The sequence below is a fragment of the Mandrillus leucophaeus genome, unplaced genomic scaffold (assembly GCF_000951045.1).
Source record: "Mandrillus leucophaeus isolate KB7577 unplaced genomic scaffold, Mleu.le_1.0 Scaffold128, whole genome shotgun sequence".
Classification (NCBI taxonomy): Eukaryota; Metazoa; Chordata; class Mammalia; order Primates; family Cercopithecidae; genus Mandrillus; species Mandrillus leucophaeus.
The window spans coordinates 3149289-3169584 of NW_012101209.1; the positions used below are offsets into that span (position 1 = coordinate 3149289).

The 20296-nt window shown below is 38.2% G+C and overlaps 1 pseudogene; it reads right to left on the reverse strand.

Annotated features, from left to right (window-relative positions):
- LOC105533750 overlaps positions 1-18731 on the reverse strand; it is a 136287-nt pseudogene extending 117556 nt beyond the window's left edge.
- Positions 18732-20296: the final 1565 nt, after the last annotated feature.

Below are 20296 nucleotides of genomic sequence, written 5' to 3' on the forward strand. Positions count from 1 at the left end.
TTTGTTAAACTGTATCACATTTATACTTGCAGAAGTTTATTTCATCATTACTAGTAGGAATTTTATTGGTTCAATAAAATTGGCAAGACTGAAAAAAAAAAAAAAAACAGAAATGTATGTCTCACAATTCTGGAGTCTAAGAATTCTGGAGTCCAAGGAAGTCCAAGATCAAGGTGCCAGCAGATTTGATGTCTGTTGAAGGCTGCTCTCCGCTTCCAAGATGGTGCCTTGATGTTGCATCTTCTGAAGGAAAGGAACCCCTGTGTCCTCACATGGCCAACAGTAGGAGAATAAGAGAGTTTTAATCTCACTCATGGCCTCATGGCCTAATGGCCTAATCACCTCATGGCCTAATCACCCCTTACAGGTCCCATCTCTTAATACTATCACATTGGCCATTAAGTTTCAACACCTGAATTTTGGAGGGGACATATTCAAACCATAGTATTGTCCATCGGCATTTCTGGATTGCCAGCCTCTTTAACTCCAAATCTGAGAAAATGAAGCACAAAGAGAGCCCATGGAACTCATAACCCTGTTGTTCTTTGGGTCTCAAGTCTCTCTTCCTCTCTACTTTTCAGAGTCTTCTTTTGTTTGATTTGTGTGTAACTCAAAGGGTTTTCAGTTGTACTTTAAGGGAGTAATCAGGAAAAGTACAGCCACTCCATCTTCCCAATAGCAAACATTTGTATTACTTAAATATTTATATATTGTATAGGCAAGAGAGAAGGCAGTGCTATCAGGGAAATGTATGGCACTAAAATGAATACATTAGAAAAGAGGAAAAAAATCAATTATCTAAGCTTCCAGTTAGGAACCTAGGAAAAAAAGAGCAAAATAAACTGAAAGCCAGTAGAATGAAGGAAATAATAAGGGTAGAAATCAATGAAATTGAAAATAGAAAAACAGTAGAGAAAACTGTATTAGTCTGTTTTACATTGCTATAAAAAAAACCTGAGAACTGGGTAGTTTAGAAAGAAAGGAGGTTTATTTTTTGCTCATGGTTCTGCAGACCGTACAAGAAGCATGCATGGTACCAGCATCTGCTTCTGGTGAAGACCTTAGAAAGCTTATAATCATGTTGGAAGGCTAAGGGGAGCAAACGAGAGAGAAAGGTTCCAGCAGGGAGGGGGCATGTCAAGACAGAGGGAGCAAGAGAGAGACGAGTGAGGTCCAAGATTCTCTTAACAATCAGATCTCACATAAACTTACAGAGGGAGAACTCCTTTATTACGGTGGGGTGGGAACCACATCATTCATGAGGGTTCTACTGCCATGACCCAAACACCTCCCACTAGATCCCACCTCCAATGCTAGAGATCACTTTTCAGCATGAGATTTGGAGGGAACAGATATCTAACTATATCAAAAGCCAATGGGAAAAAAGGAGCTGGTTCTTCAAAAAGGTCAATAAAGTTGACAAACCTGTAGCAAGACTGACAAAACAAAAAGAGAAGACACAAATTATTCATATCCATATCAATGAAACAGGGGCTATCTGCAGACTCTGCATCAAAAAGATAATACGGGAATACTGTAAACAACTCTACACACTTAAATTTGTCAATTTAGATGAAATATACCAATTCCTTAAAAAGCTCAAACTATTGCTATAAATAAAATAGATCATTTAAATATTTCTATAACTATGAAGAACTTGAATTCAAATGTAAAAATTCTTCAAAAAGAAATCTCTAGACCCAGGTATTTTCACTAGAGACTTCTGCTAAAGGTTTAAGAAAGAAGCATTAACATCAATTCTACGCAATCTCTTCCAGAAAAGAGAAGAGGAAACACTTCCCAATTCTTTACCTCAAGCTAGTATTACCTTGATACTAAAACCAACAAAGTACCAACAGTATCAAAACAAAGTAAACCTCAGACTAATATCCCTTGCAAATATAAACACACAATTCCCAAACCAAATTGCAAAAATAGATTTCAATAATATATTAAAATAATTATATGCCATCACTAAATGAGGTTTTCCTCTAGGGATACAAGACTGTTTCAGTATTCAAATACATCATATTACATGTTAATAGGCAAAATAAGAAAAATCACATAATCATATCAATTGCTACAGAAAAAAAAATTTGAAAGAATTCAATACCCTTTCATGGTGAGAACTCTCAGGAAGAAAAAGAAATAAAACGGAAATTTTCTCAAGTGTGTAAAAATCACGTGCAAAGAACTTGTGGCTAACATTATACTTAATGATTAAATACTGATGCTTTCTCCTAAGGCTGACAACAAGGCATGTATGTTCATGTTCACCACTTATTAAACACAGTACTAAACATTTTAGTGCAATAAGGCAAATAATGGAAATAAGCATACAGATTAAAAAGTAAGAAATAAAACTGTCCCTATTTGCACATGCCATAACTGTAAAAAAAATCCCAACAAATCTAAAACAACAAAAAAAAGAAAACCACAACAAAACTCCTAGAACAAGTGAGTTCAGCAAAGTTGCGTGATACAAGATTTAAAAAAATGTATTTTACGTACTAATGATGGACAACAAAATTAAAAGTATAATTCTATGACATGAAAAACTTAAATGTATATCTAGCAAAATACATATAAGGCTTAGATGATCGAAACTATACAATGCTGATGAAAGAAATCAAAGGTGATCTGAATAAATGAAGACACATACCATGTTCATAAACTGGAAGATTGAGTAAAGATGTCAGTTCTTCCAAAATTGATTTACGAGTTTAATGCAATTCTTATCAAAGTCCCAAAAAGATTTTTGTAGATACAGCATGTTGTAAAATATATATGAAAAGTCAAAAAAAAAAAAAAAAAGAACCTAGCCAAACCAATTTTGGAAAAGAATAAAGTAGGAGGTATCAGGCTACTTGATTCTAAAACTTACTACATAGATGCATTAATTAAGATTATTGGCCAGACACAGTGGTTCACACCTGTAATCCCAGCACTTTGAGAGGCTGATGTGGGCGGATCACTTGAGGCCAGATGTTCAAGACCACATTGGCCAACATGGTGAAACCCAATTTCTACTAAAAATAAAAAATTAGCTGGGTGTGGTGGCATGTGCCTGTAATCCCAGCTACTCAGGTGGCTGAGGCATGAGAATTGTTTGAACCCAGGAGCAGAGGCTGCAGTGTGTTGAGATCATGCCACTGCACTCTAGCCTGGGCAACAGAGTGAGACTCTAAAACACAACAACAACAACAACAACAAAAACTATATGGTATTGGCAGAGGGGTAGATGCATAAATCAGTGGAAAAGAACAGAGAACCCAGAAATAGACCCATACGAAGTATGTCCAATTGACATATTTAACAGGCACAAAAGCAATTCAGTGAAGAAAGGAAAGATCCACTTTCAACAAATGGTGGTGAAGTAATGAACATCCATATGCAAACAAACAGAATTCTTGACCTAAATTTCATTCAAAATGGATCAGTTAGATATAAAACACAAAACTCTTAACCTTTTACAAAAAATACAGGAGAAAATCTTTATCTTTAGGGCTAGGCAAAGAATCCTTAGACTTGACACCCGAAGCACAATCAATAGGAGAAAAATGGACACACTGGACTTCATAAAAATTTAAAAATTTTTCTATGCAAAAGACCCTGTTTAAGAGAATGAAAAGGCAAACTGGGAAAATATATTTGCAAGCCATATATATGAAAAGTAATTAGCATCTATAATACGTAAAGAACACCCTAAGATCCAAAATTCATAAAACAAACAATTCAAATAGAAATGGAGCAAAATACATACAGACACGTTTCACATATAGATGGCAAATAAGCACAAAAAGATGTGCATCATCATTAGCCAATAGGGAAATGTAAGTTAAAACCATAATGATATATCACTACGTATGTGTAAGTGAGTAAAATAAAAAATAGTGACAATACCAAATGCAGGTGAGGATACAGATAAACCTAATTTTGGTTGTGCTTAGGTTGTATCCATTGACTACTGAGTATGTAGCACAAGGAAATTTGCATAGTTTCATCCATGCAACAAATATGATACTGAATCAACTCCATATTCCAGGAAGTAGGCACCTAGCATACAGCTAGGAAATACATAATGGGCACGGGAAAACAGTAGAAAACAAGGTCATTAGCTGAGAATGAAAGGGGGAGAGGAGGTTTGGGATAACTGGAGAGAGAAGATATGAAACAGGCATCAAGGGGTTAGCAAAAGTAAGCCTCAGGGACCAAATCAGGATCTGCGGCCTATTTTTGTACCAGTAATGTGAAAAGGACAGTGTTTGTTACCTTTCCCCCAGCATTTAAGACAAGAGAGTTTAAGACTTACAAGGGAGATAAGGAAGAGGGGGCTGGGTGGGTTTCTTGCCTTTCTCTAAGTGGCTCCTATTCTCCTATGCTTTACCATGGAGGATGCTTTCTGAGCACTCTTGCTAATCTTTTATCAGCACCCTATGAGATCTGTGTAAAAATGTCTGTAAGCAATTACGAATTCCCTTGCTAACTCACACTAGGCATTTACCAACTGGTGAACAATTTGAGCTGAATTCTTTACCATTGTGTGTAGTGGCATGACCCGTGTAATTAAATGCTTGTTTCTGTTCTCCTTGCAGGTGCTTTTTCTTTTTAATTTATTTTGGGTTGTTTGATTGTCCTGTGTCCTCAGCTCCCTGACTGCTTCAGGAAAAGTTGTAAATTTGAAGACTGTCTGGCTTTTGTTGTTTTTGCTGCTGACATTGCTGGAAGGCCACGAGCAATGTTCTTTTTGGCTTTCTATATCCAAGGGAAAGCTGACCCAACATGATTAAATCCAACTCTCCATTTTCTCCGTTTTCATACTTGGGAATCTGAGTATAGCTGGAGAAACACAATTCTGTTGGCTGGTTTTGTTCTCAGGTCAACACCATCAACCTCAAATGAAGCCCTTGGTGCTGCCCAAGAAACTCACATTATATCCCTGGTCTGTTCATTCTCTTGGATAAGAGGTCAGCAAGCTTTTCCTATAAAGAGCCAGACGATAAGTATTTTAGGCTTTGTGAGATAGTCTCAGTCTCATACTCTTTAATGTGTTTACATTTACCCCTAGGTTTGTATACGCATGTTTGGTTTATCTGTTCATTCATACATTTGTTTGGTATTTATCCTTTTTGGTGTTCTCTGTGTTTCTTGGATCTGTGGTTTGGTATCTGTCACTAATTTTGGAAAATTCCCAGTCATTTATTTTTCAAATATTTATTCTTCCTCATCCTTTCCTCTCCCACTGGGATTCTAATTATGCATATATTAGAATATTTGATATGGTGTCACAACTCTTAGATGCTCTATTGTTTCCTTCCTCCACTTTTTTTTCTCTTTGCATTCCTATTGACCTGTCTTCAAACTCACTGATTATTTCTTCTGCTGTGTTGTGTCTGCTGATGAGCCCATCTAAGGGATTTTTTACTACTTTTTTTTTATTTCTAGCATTTCCCTTTGATTCTTAAAGTGTCCAACTCTCTGCTAAAATTATCTATCTGATCTTGCATATCATCTGTCTATTTGGGTCTTTAAAATATTAATCATAGTTATTTAAATCTCCTGTCCAGTTGTTCCAGTATCTGTATCTTCTTTGGGTCTGATGATTGCTCTGTCTGTCCAGACTTTGCTTTTTCTTACCTTTAGGTATGCCTCATAATTTTTGCTGAAAGTTAAGACACGTATAAAACAGTAGACATAGAGGTCAGTATTTTTATGCTTGAAAATAAGAACATCTTTCTTACTGTTAAGTCTTTATTCTAGGGATTTGTGTTAATCTAGTTAGGGTGGGCTGGATTTGAAGTTTGTAATTGCTATAGTGACCAAAGCTGGAGTTTGTTGCTGCTGTGGACACTAGCAATTTCAAATTCCTGTAGTGGTACCTTGTTTTGAACTTGGTTTTGGGTTTTCCTTTGTGCTGCTCCCTAGAAAGAAAATGCCTTGCAAAACTCATTCAGTCACATCCCACTGAGATTTTTACCAAAGGCTTGTTAATGTAATGGGGGAAGAGTAACAGGTTTTCTGACGTTCCAATTAAGCCTCAGTCTTAGGCAGGTACTGTGAATTTGGGGCTTGGAGGCTGTACCCTTTGTAAGTGTTCCCTCTTCAAGGAATATGACTGTTTTTTTTAACATTTAGGGTTTCTTTATTTTTTTCCTGCCTGTTCTCTTTCACCAGCTTCACTGGATACCCACCAGTGTCCTCAGACAATGGATTTGATACCGTTCTCCCTGCAGATCATGGCTTTCTTTTCCTTAGGAGAGATTTCACAACATGGGTGTGAGCAGAGTCAACAATGATTGCTTTTCCTGTCCTGTAGCCATAGTGAAAGCTTTCTCTAAATACTTCCCCAGTCTTCCCTGAGAGACCCTGCTCACCTTCACATTTCATGCCAGCTCACACTTAAGTCTTTAGCAGTTCATTAAAAAATTTCTGGTTTAATCTTTGTAGCAGCTTATATGGCATTCAAAAGCATCTATCTCAGTCAAGCAGTTCCTATTCCAGAATGTTCAGTTCCTATTGCTTTCTGCAGGCACCTGTCCTCCTTGAAATTTTGCGTTGGTTGTCCTCTGACCTCAGTTTCCTGAAGGGTTCAAGAAAAGGTGTTATCTTGCAGTTTGTCCAGCTATTTTCCTTGTTGTAGGAATAAGAGTGTCATCATTCCAGCTCTCTTCATCACCAAACTGACACCTGAAGCCTCCAGAAGCTAAATATATAAAGAATTAAGAGTTCTTTATATGTGAAGTGTATTAACCCTTTCTCTGTGAGGTATATTACAAATATTTTCTCCTGGCCGGGCATGGTGGCTCACGCCTGTAATCCCAGCACTTTGGGAGGCCGAGGCGGGAGAATCACTGGAGGCCAGGAGTTTGAGACCAGCCTGGCTAACATGGTGAAACCCCATTTCTACTAAAAATACAAAAATGAGCCAGGTGTGGTGGCGCGCATCTGTAATCCCAGCTATTCGGAGGCTGAGGCTGGAGAATCGCTTGAACCCAGAAGGCGGAGGCTACAGGGAGCCAAGATCACGCCACTGCACTTCAACCTGAGCAATGAAGTGAGACTCTGTCTCAAAACAAACAAAAAGAAACCAAACAAATATCTTCTCACAGTTTGTCAACTGTCTTTCGATTTTATTTATTTATTTTCTTTTTTAAACTCTGCCCAGTTTTGCCTTTCCCATAGAAACCCCAATAAAAGCGATGGCTTAGGCTTTACCCTCAGTACTGCTTCTGCCTGACCAAACTGTATCTCTCCTGTGGCTCTGTGTGATGTGACTTGTCCTCTTCTCCAAGGAAGTATTAATCATAAATTCTTCTTTCAGTGGCACTGATCTATCTGTGTCATCACTCAGTCAATCGCATAAATTAAGACCTGGGCACAAAAAAACTCTGTTTCTATTTCTATAAAATTCTAGAAAATGCAAACTAAACCATAATGACAAAGAGAATATCAGTGGTTTCCTAGGGATGGGATGTGGGCAAAGAGAGATGAAGGAAGGAGGGATTACCAAGGAGCACAGGGAAACTTTGGGATGAGGGATGTACCAATTGTTTTGATTGTGGTGATGGTTTTACAGGTGGGCCAAAACTAATCAAACTTTACACTTCATCTATATGACCAGCTATCATATGTCAATTATACCTCAGTAAAGCTGTTTTAAAAACATTTAGGGTATATCTACTGGAAAATAAAACTGCTTTTAATTACAGACTGTATCATCATTTGCATAGAAAAATCCAAAGGATTCTACAAACAAGCTACTAGAACCGCTGACTTCATCAAGATGCAGGTACAAGTTAATATTCAAAATCAACTATATTTCTATACAAAAGCAACAAAAAATGGAAAAATAAAAAATTTTAAAATAATACCATTTATAATAAAAGAGTACTGAGGAAGACTGTACATTGAAAAATACAAAACATTGCTGAGACAAATTAAAAATAATCAGTAAAATGGAGATCTATTCCATGATCGTAGATTAGAAAATTCAATATTGTTAAGATGTCAGTTCTTCCCAAATACATGTACAAATCCAACATAATCCCAACCAAAATCCCAGCAGTTTTTTTTTTTTGAGAAATTAATAAGCTGACCCTAACATTTAGATAGAAATGCAGTTTTAAAAAGGAAAAACAAAGTTGGAGAACTATCTACTTTCAAGATTTATTGTAAAGCTACAGTAATCAAGACAGTGTGGTACTGCCATAATTATAGATCAAGAGAATAATAGAGTCCAGAAACAGATTCACACATAATGTGGTCAATCAGTTTTCAACAAACGTACCGAGAAAATTAATTCAATCAGGGAAAAGACAGTTACCACAATGGAGCATTTTTTGGCATTCTGAAAATGTTTTGTAATTCAATTGTGGTGATGGATATATAGCTTCATACATTTGTCAAAACTCAGAGAATGGTACACTCAAAATTGGCACATTTTATTACATGTAAGTCATACCTCAAAAAAGCTGATTTGGTGACCAAGATTTATATATGTCATTGATAGAAGAACAAATCCAAATGCTTATTAAACATGGAAATATATTTATCCTCATAAATAATAAGGGAAGTACAAATTTAAAAAGCATATCACAGCCATCGTAACAGGTCTGACAATTCAAAATCTAATAAGTATATGAGAAAATTCTAGACAGCAGTGTGAACTGCTACATTTGCTTCAGACAGCAATTTAGCAATATCTGGTAAAGCTGAAAAAGCACACACTCTATAACAGCAAGTCCACTTCTAGGTATATATCCTAGACACAACACTGCACATATACAGAAGAAAAGCACACAGAAGTGCACATTTGAGATTACGTTGCTTGTAATAAAAAAATTGGAAATAATATATTAAGATGGGGAAATACATAAACTTTACAATTCATAAAATGGTTAAAATTAAATATATATTTACAGAAAGTTTAAAAATACAATTTTGAAGAAAAAAATCCTACAGTGACACATTCAGTATGAGATCATTTATGTGGACTTAAAGCACATAATAAAACAATCTCTGAAAAAAGAGATTGGATGGATACACACACCAAATTTTAATAAAGGTATAAGTTGGACTAGAAGCAGAACAAAGGTGATTTTAACTGTATTTATAAATTTTAATTATTTTAAAATAGCTGATGCAAAAATGACAAAGATTTGCATTTATTCTAGATGGTTGATCACACATATTTGAATACTATTTTCTAAGTCTGTAGTCTTAAGCATTTCAAAATCTAGTAATTTTTAAAAGCTACAAAAATATGAATAAAGGACTAGAAAGCAGAAACTTTTAATATGCTGGATTCTGAGACAACTTTAAACTCAACAGTAGTATTTACCATGGTGTCAAATTTAGCATTTATCTTGAATTCAAAAACTGAGTTCACTAATTTTGTCTCCATTTTTCAAATTTCTAGCATTTACAGACTACTATAACAACCATACTTTTTTAGGCTAAGTGTTGGAAGATAGTAATAGATTTCTGGCTGTGTGACTAAAGAAATCTTACCGTACTAACATAACTCCAAGATCACTATTCAAGCTCATCACTCTCACTGTCCCTTTGCGTGGTCATCGTGCCTACCTATGAGGTGTCCAAAGCCAAAAGCCCATGCCCATTTAGAACCTTTTTGGCTCCCATGACTGTCTTTTTCATTTGGCTTGTCTATTACCCTGGCCATTATTTACACACTAAGGTTCATTCTTTGAGTTCATGCGAGAACAGTTTCTGGGGTCTTTACATTTTACGAGAGGAGCTTATGATATTCTTCTCAACTGTAAGGATACACACAATTAATACACCTGAAAGCTCCCCTCCCTTTCTTAACAAGATTGTGCTATTTTTATCTGATAAAAAGGATCACTCTACAAATATGATTTGTCTCAAATGATGACTCACCTCTGGATAAAGATGGAAGCGTTTTACTGTATTAATTACAAGAGGATATTCAGTAAGCCTGTCATTCATAATCATCCACAGTCCTTCCAAAAATGAAGGTGCTTCAATAATGGTCTTGAAGTAGGGAAGTAGGAATAATAAAGTCCTTTTTTTTTTTTAAAAAAAAAGGCATATATTGTCAATGTAATTAAAACTTTAAAATATTTATTTTTATCATTTTAGAACTTTTTTTCTGAAAAAAATAGGTAATAAGATTTGCTAATTACTCCTCGCTATTTTGCATTCTTGGACTTTAAAAAGCATGTATTTTCAAGTGATCACTGTACTATTCTTTCAAATTGTCTATAGGTTTTCAAACTAAAGAGTTGGAGGGATGGTCCAACAATTTAAAGAGTTTCTCTAATAATGTCTTAAAATGTGTAGACAGTGTGTGTTTAATTTTACCAAATCTGGTTTTATCCCCCACATTTGAGATGCTTGAAGGTTGACATCTGATTAATTCTATCATAAACAGGGATGCCTTCATGCCTCTGTATAACTTTGCATATAGAAAATTACTTCTTTTTTTCCATGCTCTTAGGAAATAAAATATAATGACCATAAGCAGCATGAGCAAGGAATCCAATGCTTCTGGCTTACTTCATAGCTCCATCAAATCCTCTGTGCAAAGTGAAAGCTCAATGTCGATTGACTATTGTTGCTCACAAATGTTATATACTAAAAAGCACATTATTTTAGTGTCTTACACTTCAGCATATAAAATAAAGTCTTCATTAGGATAGTAAAAGTGCTGTTGAGTTAAAATTCATGGATTAACAACAGCATGTTGTGTCTTATTTCCCCTTCAATTTCTTGTTTTCACTCCTAAAATCTAAAAGCAAAAAAGGGCCACATTGTTTAAAATGCACTCTCTCTAAAAAATGCGATATGCTATATTCATATCTGCCTCATCCAACACGAGTAACTACTAAATTAAAGGTCTGTTTTAGCTGCTGTCTGAAAGGCCATTACCTCATAGTTGATTGGCAAAATATGAGTTCATAAAGAATTTTCCTTTCTGCTTAGGAGGATAAAGCAATACAGTAATTAAAGGATATCTAATATGCAAAAGTCTATATTTAGGGAAATATTAAATATATAAATAAGTTGCTAATAACAGTTACTGTTTTGTGTTAAGTATTCTGCTATGTGTTGCCATTCATTATCCCCCTTCATTTTCCCTAAACCGCTCTAAGGTTGGCATTGTTTCTATTGAGCAGATGAGATTACTGAGAATCTGAGAGGTTACCTGACTAGCCATCATACAGTAAAGCACAGAACTGCTATTAGAATCCAGCAGTCTGTCACCAAAGTCCAGACTCTGCCACAGTTACACTCTTTATTTAATAATATTTTATATTCTGTCTTTGGAAATACCTTTAAAATGTTCAAATGTCATACATATGTTAATGTATCCAATGCTTTGAAACTTTATAGGGGCAATATAGGGATGAAAATAAAAAAGCAGTGACTCAGGGGCCTAGCATAGGCAAATTCATAGAGACAGAAAATAGAGTTGGGTGTGATTAGTGTTTAGTGGGTAGAGTTTCTGTTTGGGATAGCAAAAAGTTCTGGATGTGGACAGTGGTAATAGTTGCAAGACAACATGAATGTACTTAATGTCACTGAGTTGTACGCTGAAATGATAAACATATTGAAATTTTTTTATTACAAATTTAAATCTAAATTTTACCACAATTTAAACAAAAAGCAATGGCCAGAGTGAGGAGAGCCAGTTTCAATGCTTCACTAGGCCCCCAACCAGCTGTGAGGAGATCTGGAAGATGGACGGTTGTGGTGTCTTCTAAATGTAAAACTGCAGTTTTGGCATTCACTATCCCACTTACTCACAATAATTATGTGAGATGTGTACAGCAGAAAACTCCATCTTAAAAATTAAGTATCGAAAAGCAAAATTATTTAAAAATTATATCAAACTTTATCTCTTAAAAGAGATTATCCTGAAATCAAAAGAGAGCCAAATAATCATCATCATTAGAAGACCCAGGTGAAACATGGGATCTCCCAACTGTAGCCAAAGAGAAAGCAATTTCTGATAACATCTCATTTCATTCCCCTTTATCACTTCCTCAGTGCTTCCTTTGTCCTCCTTTCTCAGCTATTATAATTCATCTTTATTATCTTAAAAAGCAGTCTGCATTACGAAAGGGTGAGAGATAATGAAATGAGTAACAGAAGAATAATCTCAAATAGTTTACTATTTAAATAATAAACCTGGGTTATAGCTTATGAAACAGTGCAGTTCACCAAAAGCTGGTTTCAATTCCTAATACATTTCTACCTCATAGTCTCACTATTCTTAAACTACAGATTAATTCGTTAGAAGAAGAAATCTAATCATTTCAGTGTGAAAAGTCATCTCCTGTTCCAAGGATGAGGTGAGAGAAATGATGATCATTTTCAAAAAGTGTTACTAAATGTAACCTAGAAAAAAAATGAAGTATCATATTACAATAAGAACAAGTTTCAAAACCAACACTAAAATAAGCGATAAGCAAAGAAAGCCATAAAAAAGAAATTAAGTTGTTATAATACTAATTTTATAATTTGCTTACTAACTTGTATGTTTTTAGGCATTTATAATCCAGTATGGCACACACCTGAAATTCCTTAACTCAGTGGTTTTTAAACTTCATTGTGGCTGGGTGCGTTGGCTCACACCTGTAATCCCAGCACTTTGGGAGCCCAAGGCAGGCAGATCACTTGAGGTGAGGAGTTCAAGACCAGCCTGGTCAACATAGTTAAACCCCGTCTCTACTAAAAATACAAAAATTAGCCAGCCATGGTAGTGCATGTCTGTAATCTTGACTGCTTGGGAGGTTGAGGCAGGAAAATTGCTTGAACCCAGGGGACGGAGGTCACAGTGAGCAGATATCATGCCACTGCACTCCAGCCTGGGCAACAGAGTGGGACTGTCTCAAAAAAAAAAAAACAAACCTTAATTATATACCTGAAATTCTTGTGGCTTTTTTCACCCTTCCTTCCATCCCAGGTCTCTAAATCAGAAAATCAGAACAGAGGCAGGTTATTGTTTGTTTTTTAAGTTTCAAATGATTCTAATGTACCAGCCTTGGGAAATACCTCCATAACTGTTGAAAAGGGTTCAGAATATAATTTTAAATAAAATTGCTTTAGATCAAAGCAGACTTACAATAAGTATAATATCACATAAGGGATCAAATTTCAAGTGCCAGAGAACACAGGTGTGTGCTTGAAGACATTTTAGTAGTGAAACTCAACAGCGGTAGGCAGTGAAGAAAGGAGCATATGTGATAAACAAAATTAGCTGTGGTCGACAATTATGCTATAGCTAACTTATGTAGTCAGTACTTTCCAGTGAAGTTGAAAATAAAGCTCCATATATTAACCCTGTTTTCCACTAACCCGTCTTTACATGTAGGCCATATGCCAGGGTACCAAAAACTGCAGGAATATTCCCTACCATTGCAACCTCAGTTCTAACATCAAAATCTCCCTGCAGACTAAGTATCTAGAGCAGCACTGTGTCAACAGAACATAGGGGCAAATCTCATACCTCCCAAGGGTAGAAATCGCTGAGCACAGGTAAAAATAAAATATTCCAGAGGGAAATATTATTTTACAAATTTTTATAAACACTTTTGTAAAATAATACACACAGGCTTGCACACTGAAAGACTCAAAGCCATTTAACTCTGTATAACCACTGCAGAATCTTTATCTTCTTTTTTACCTGATTTCCAATTGGCAGGTGTTACTAAAACTTTATCACCAAAGTTATTTCACTGGCTGGGTGTGGTGGCTCATGCCTGTAATCCCAACACTTTGGGAGGCTGAGGCAGGTGAGGCCAGGAGTTTGACACCAGCCTGGCCAACATGGTGAAACCTCGTCTCCACTAAAAATACAACAAATTGGCTGGGTGTGGTGGCGCACACCTGTAATCCCAGCTACTCGGAAGGCTGAGGCATGAGAATCACTTGAGCCTGGGAGGCAGAGGTTGCAGTGAGTCAGGATCGCGCCACTACACTCCAACCTGGGAGACAAAGCAAGACTGTTTCAAAAAAAAAAAAAAAAGTTATTTCACTAACAACATATAATTACCATAAAATAAGGGAGGGTTTTAAATGAACTACACATGCAAAATACACTAGAAAAGCTAGATATTTAAAGAAGCATGTAGTGAATTATTTGATAAGGCAAAATTATTTTAATTCATAAGTTACTATTCCCTTAATGCATCTGTTGTATAAATGCTGCTTCACATATGAAGTTTGTAAAAAAGCAAAATATACGTATAAATTGGTGCACATAAAGATGTTCTACAAATATAGCCAGAAGTATGCAACGAGTGATGGCAATTTTTAATTCAAATATTTTTAAATATTTCAAATTGAAACTAAATCTTATCAGTGTAAAATTGCCACAAAGACAGCTGGAAAAAAGAAAAAAAGGAAAGTTATTAAAAGCTGCTTTAATTATAAAATATCGTTAAAACAAGTATTTCAAATGTATTATTTTACATGTCTAGAAAGATAGCACACAAAGCAAGATGGCCAGCTAATCCTGTCTCTATGAGTATAGGAAAAATCCAGGACACAAAGTAAATTCTGAACAGAGCTTACCGGTCTGCAGCGGGGCTTGACAAGCAAAAGGAGAGACTTGAGAGAGTTTTTTTACTTCAGGTAATTGGTAGGAGGGATGGAATTACGGATAATTGTGACCTTTTTTGTTTTTTTCAGTATTATTTTCTATTCCTTTATATGAAATTTTTGAAAGAAGTAAATATATACAGTATGCTTCAGCTAGTTCTAACCAGGAGGAGCCACTCTAGATCAGTTTCCCTAGCATTCATCAGAAGACGATTAAATGCAGGCAATCACTTCCTCAGCAGCACATCTAAAAGCCTCATTGTGCAACTCAACCCTTGATGAATCACAAGCTCTTTGCAAGCGCCCAGACCTAGGAGCTACTAGATGGCCTAGGAGACTAATCTGGAGTCACCTGTGCCAGCGCCCCATGTATACGTAAGACTTCACCAGGGAGCTGGGAGACACTGCTCTGGGTATGGAGCTTTTACAGGAGCTGCAAACGCAGCCTGTGCCCCAGTTTCGTTGGGGGATTGCTTGTTTTCAAGAGTAGCATGGAGCTGGGGAGAGAAGAGTGGGGAATAGGACAAGTTAAAGCACCACAAACATTGCTGTTCTTATAGAGGTTCAGCAGCTTTTCTTGAATTAATGTCCTTTAGATTGTTGTAAACCTTTGGTTAATTTCCAGAGTTTTGAAGAAAATGATTTTGATAATTTTCCAAGTATTTTCATTGTCGTCACGGAGGAGTGCATTTCCTTGGCTATTCCAGAAGTCCTACCTCCCTTCTGAGATTTTATAATGGTATTTCTTATGGTGATCCCAAATATACTTGGCAAGTCATCTTATAAACCACCAATAGTAGCCTCTTAAAAATGAAAAATTACTCCCCTTGGCTAACAAAATAAATGCAAATTAATTCAATAATTATTGAAGAAATTAAATTTTAAAAAATTTAAAAATTACAGTGTTGAAATTCTCAACCATGTTTATCCAGATCTTTTCCTATATTACTAACTGTCCTGGGCTTATCTTAAATACTTCTCAGAAGATTTACTTGTTTTATATCAGGATAGGCAAAGTATGGCCCATGGTGTGTTTTTAGACTGTCCGCAAGCACAGTTGCTATAATTTTTAAAAGGTTGAAAAATTTGGAAGGTTGTAAAGATGCTCATTAACTGTTTATTAGGCTTCATTAATTTTAAAATATACAGAGGCTATCCTATTCAACTATATTTGTATCCTATTTCTAATTATTGTAAAACTATATACACTGGCAAAAACTCTTCAGATGATATATAAGGAAAAGGTCAAATATGCTACCAAATACATCCAGCTTTCCAAAGATGCTCAGAATCTTTCTGTGTCTCTCACTCCCTCCCTTAACCCACATACCACATTTAAAAAAAAAAAAGAAATGATACAGTGTAGTGATGCCAGCATTCTAAATGCTTGAAGGGCTTATCACATGCCCTTTCCAAGCTGTGACAGAAGCATGTCCCCTGGACCCGGGCATCCTATCAATCTCACCTCTGAAGGTGACCCAGCCTCATACTTCACTGAAACAGACCATTAGACACCAGCACTCCCAACTTCTTTTATCTCCACTTAAACATTTCTCCACATAGTAATCCTCGCTTTTCTACTCCCTGCCATCTCAGAAAAGGAATTCTCTCTCCTCTTTTCCACAGTTAGCTTCTCAAATTTGTGTCTTTAATTCTACCCTCCCAAATATTCCAAGACTTGCTCCACTAATTATTTCCTGTCTTGGAATCTCAATCTCATCCTCTTCCCTTGATCCTTCCCCTCAGCCTTTAAAACTCCTACACCTTAAAACACTCTCTGCGGTCTGACAGCCCGTCAAACCAATGTACTCCCCATCTCTTTCTGCTGGTTCAATGACAAGATCTTTGGCCAACTTCTTTTTACTAGGTTCCCATAAGTTTTTTTTTTAATGATCAATGACCTTTTAGTGATCACAATTCTTTTGCATCTTTCTGTAGCATTTGGTCAGATTCTTGGATCTCTTCCCCTCTCATCTTTCATCACACCACCTTTCCCAGTTCTTCTATTTCTGTGACTACTATGATTTTATCTGGTTTTTCCTTTTCCTCTCATCTCTTAAAACGAGAAGTTTTCCCCAAGTATTTGTCCTTTGCTCACTTTTCTCTCTTGGCAATTTCACTCATTCTTAAAGTTTCAGTGCTCACATCTACAGAGATAACTCCCAAATCCAAAACCTTCATTCCTGAACTTTCTCCCTGCTCAGCCTCCTTTTCTACCAGGCCACCCATCCACTCCTGTCAGTCTGTCTCCATCAGGTCTCACCTGTCTTCTCCATGTCTGCTGTGGCTACCCTTGTGAAGACTATTACTGCCTGGATTCTAGTGCTAGTTTTCCAATTATTCTTTCTGCTCCCTTTCTCAGTCTCTGTTACACACGGCTGCTGAGTTAATCTCTGAAGCTCACTTCTGATCATGTCACTATTTAAAAATCGCTTGGTGTCAATATTGGGAATGTACTATATGCCACTAAACTGTTCACTTTAAAACGATTAATTTTATGTTATGTGATTTCATCTCATTAAAACAATTTTTTTAAAGAATTAATCAACGCCTTCCTACAGGATGAAGTTCAAATGCCTTACACCTAACCTTGAATTAGACTCTCCAAGGCTGGTCCCAATCAACCTTCTCAACTTATTTCCTATTACTTCTTTTTCGTGCCTTTCATTTCAGCCTACTTGGCTTTCATGTTTTCTCCCTCCTATGACTTTGATCATGCTGTTCTATCAGCCTCTGACACTTGTTGATCTCAGCTCCACATATCCAAATAGTAGCCTTTTGTCACAATTCGAATCTCACCTTTTCCTAAAAGTCTTCCCTGATCTCATTTCCCACTTCCCATCCTAAAGCATTTGTTCACATTTCTGAACTCCTGTAACACTCATGATAGTCACGCATTATTTTACCCAACCCTAGGGTTCCTTCAGTGCACCAGACCTCGATCCTCCATCATTCCTCAAGTACTGTTAACACTTCAAGTGTGGGGACACATTCTACTTTGACATCAACAGTCAGCTTACAGTGAGAAAAGTACAATAATTGACATTAAGAGACATTTATCTGACAGTTTATATCAGCAGTCAGTCTGACTTAGGGCTAGGCTCAAAACTGATTCTATACCAACAGCAACTACATTTAAGCTCCCTCTTATGCTACAGAAAATGAAGGGAATGAAGGGAAGGGAATAGGGGGAAGAAAAAACCCTTCAGGTGCATAAATAAGGAAATCTCCCAATTGTAGGCACTGAAGCTCCACAGCAAGATGGAAGTCAATTGGGCAATATATATCTACTTTGACCCTATTTCCATTATAAATGTTCTCAACTAATTTTTTTAAACTCCGTTTTATTCTGCTTTCAGATGCTGAGAAACAATCTCTGTTACCCAAGAGCCAGCTAATCCTTTTTACCAACTATGATAATTGGCTGCCCTGATTCAGATAACATTTCTTTTTTGTGACATAGGGGTGACCACTGTTAGAAAACCCTGAAAATGTTTTAAAACAAGAACTAATGGGGCTTGGCGATTCTTGTCACGCTTTTCCAGAGCTCGGACCTTGCTATTACTTGCTCCTAGGCACCCACAAACCCTTGCTTGTTAAACTGATCTTCAAGATTCAAGAAAAGCGGCATGGGGCTCCCTCCTAGGGCCCTCCTGCCCTCTCTTCACAGATGCCGAGAGTGGTCCTGGTGGAGAACCGATGGGCCTGCAGGTCCTGCACCCTATCCTGGAGCTGCGCCAGGAAATTATGGATCAACCGGAAGCAGCCCAGAAGAAGGGTCTTGGCTGATCACTTCCAACTATTTAGCCGTCTCAGATTGCGGACCTCTGCGCACCTTCTGCCAAGTTCCCTCCGCCTAGGGTGGAAAGTTGCAGAGGCCACCCCACTCTTCCATCTCAGGCTCCTGGGCTTGGGATGCTCTGCGCCGCAGCTTCGTCTGGCTGGGGCGGGAAGATTGAAAAGGCTCTGGAGCCTCCGCTTTTGAGCTTACTCCTCGTTTGCTGGACTACTTTCTCATAGTCCCTGTTTTGGTCAATTTCCGGTGCAGGCCAGCCTAGTTGGGTGAGGTCTGGAAAGGCCTGACTCGCCTGGTAGCATCAAGGACTTGCACCCACCGCAGTTGTGGACCTCTGGGTCGTCATGGCAACTGTGAAATGTGGTTCTGGGGGACGTGCAGTTGAAGCCATTCGCGAGGGCAGTCCCTGCCTGTCCCCTCACGTGCTCCCCACTGCGCGCAGTACTCCGGCCTCCGTGCTTCTGAAAGCAGCCCAGAAGAAGGGTCTTAGCGATCACGTCCAGCTGTAAGCCCTTTCGCCTCTCAGATTGCAGACTTACGCCCGCCCCCTGGCAGGTTCCCTCCGCCTAGTGTCGAAAGCCGCAGAGGCAGCCCCGACCCTTCCGCCACTTCCTCCCTCTTCGGCTCCAGGCTTACTGGAGCATGCTGCCTTTGGTGAGGGCAGACCCCCACACCCTCCCCAGCGTCTGCAGCCCTCCGTGCGCACAGTCCCCAAACCCGCACAGTCCCCAAGCCCGCACGTGCAGTCCCTACCTTGCCAGCAGGCCCACATACAGCCCCCCAACACGGTCCCAGGCCCACTGATGCAGAACCCATCACTGCTCGCCCTTCACGCACCTCAGTGGGTGTGCAGTCCCCCGAGCGCGCAGCTCCACACAGCCTCTCCACATGCTCCCCAGCGCCTGCAGCCTTCTCTTAACTTTTTTTGCCGGACCCATACATACCTGCCTGTAGGCTGAGTGGATTGGCAACGACAATGGTGACAGCTGACATTTATTGAATACATGCTATGTTCCAGATGCTGCATCTTCATTTCTCAGATGAAAAATCTAAGTCTCAGGGCCTCATCCAAAACCATACAGGTAATAAGCAGTAGAGCTGGGATCTAAGCTGAGGAAATTTTACTCTAGAACTCACAGTATTAACCACAGTGCTCTCTTGGCTTATATTTCTAATGTACATGCTGTAACCACTTTTATTTTTTTATTTTTATTTATTTTTTTATTTTGAGATGGGGTCTCACTCTGACACCCAGGCTGGAGTGCAGTGGTGCGATCTCGGCTCATTGCAACCTTCGCCTCCCAGATTCAAGGGATTCCCCTGCCTCAGCGTCCTGAGTAGCTGGGATTACAGGCACGTGCCACCATGTCCAGCTAATTTTTTGTATTTTTAGTAGAGATGGGGATTTGCCATGTTGCCCAGGCTGGTCTTAAACTCCTGACCTCAGGAGATCCGCCAGCCTCGGCCTCCCAAAGTGGTGGGATTACAGGCGTGAGCTGCCACACCCTGCCTGTAACCATTCCTTTTTTAGGGAGGTGTGGTATATGGTGCTACCCTGGATCTATAGTCAGGATTTGAAGAAGAGAGAAGGTATTTGCTTTTGAAGAAGGCACCCATGCATTGTGCTGGGTAGTGGCGACTGGAGAGAGAGCTGGGAGGGGCACAGGCAGCAAGGTCCATGCTTAAAGGCAGTTATCTAGTTTGGAGAAACTTAGCTGGATAGTCAGTTCTTACATGCATTTGGCAAGCACTTATCATACACTGTAAAGAGGCAATTTGTCTAGCTTGTTAGAGGGTGGGCTCTGGAGTCAGACTCCTGGCTTTGAACCCCAACTTCCCTGCCATTTTCAAATGACACTGGAGAAGTCGCAAAACCTATTTCTGTCTCAGATTCCTCCCCAGTAAAAGTTG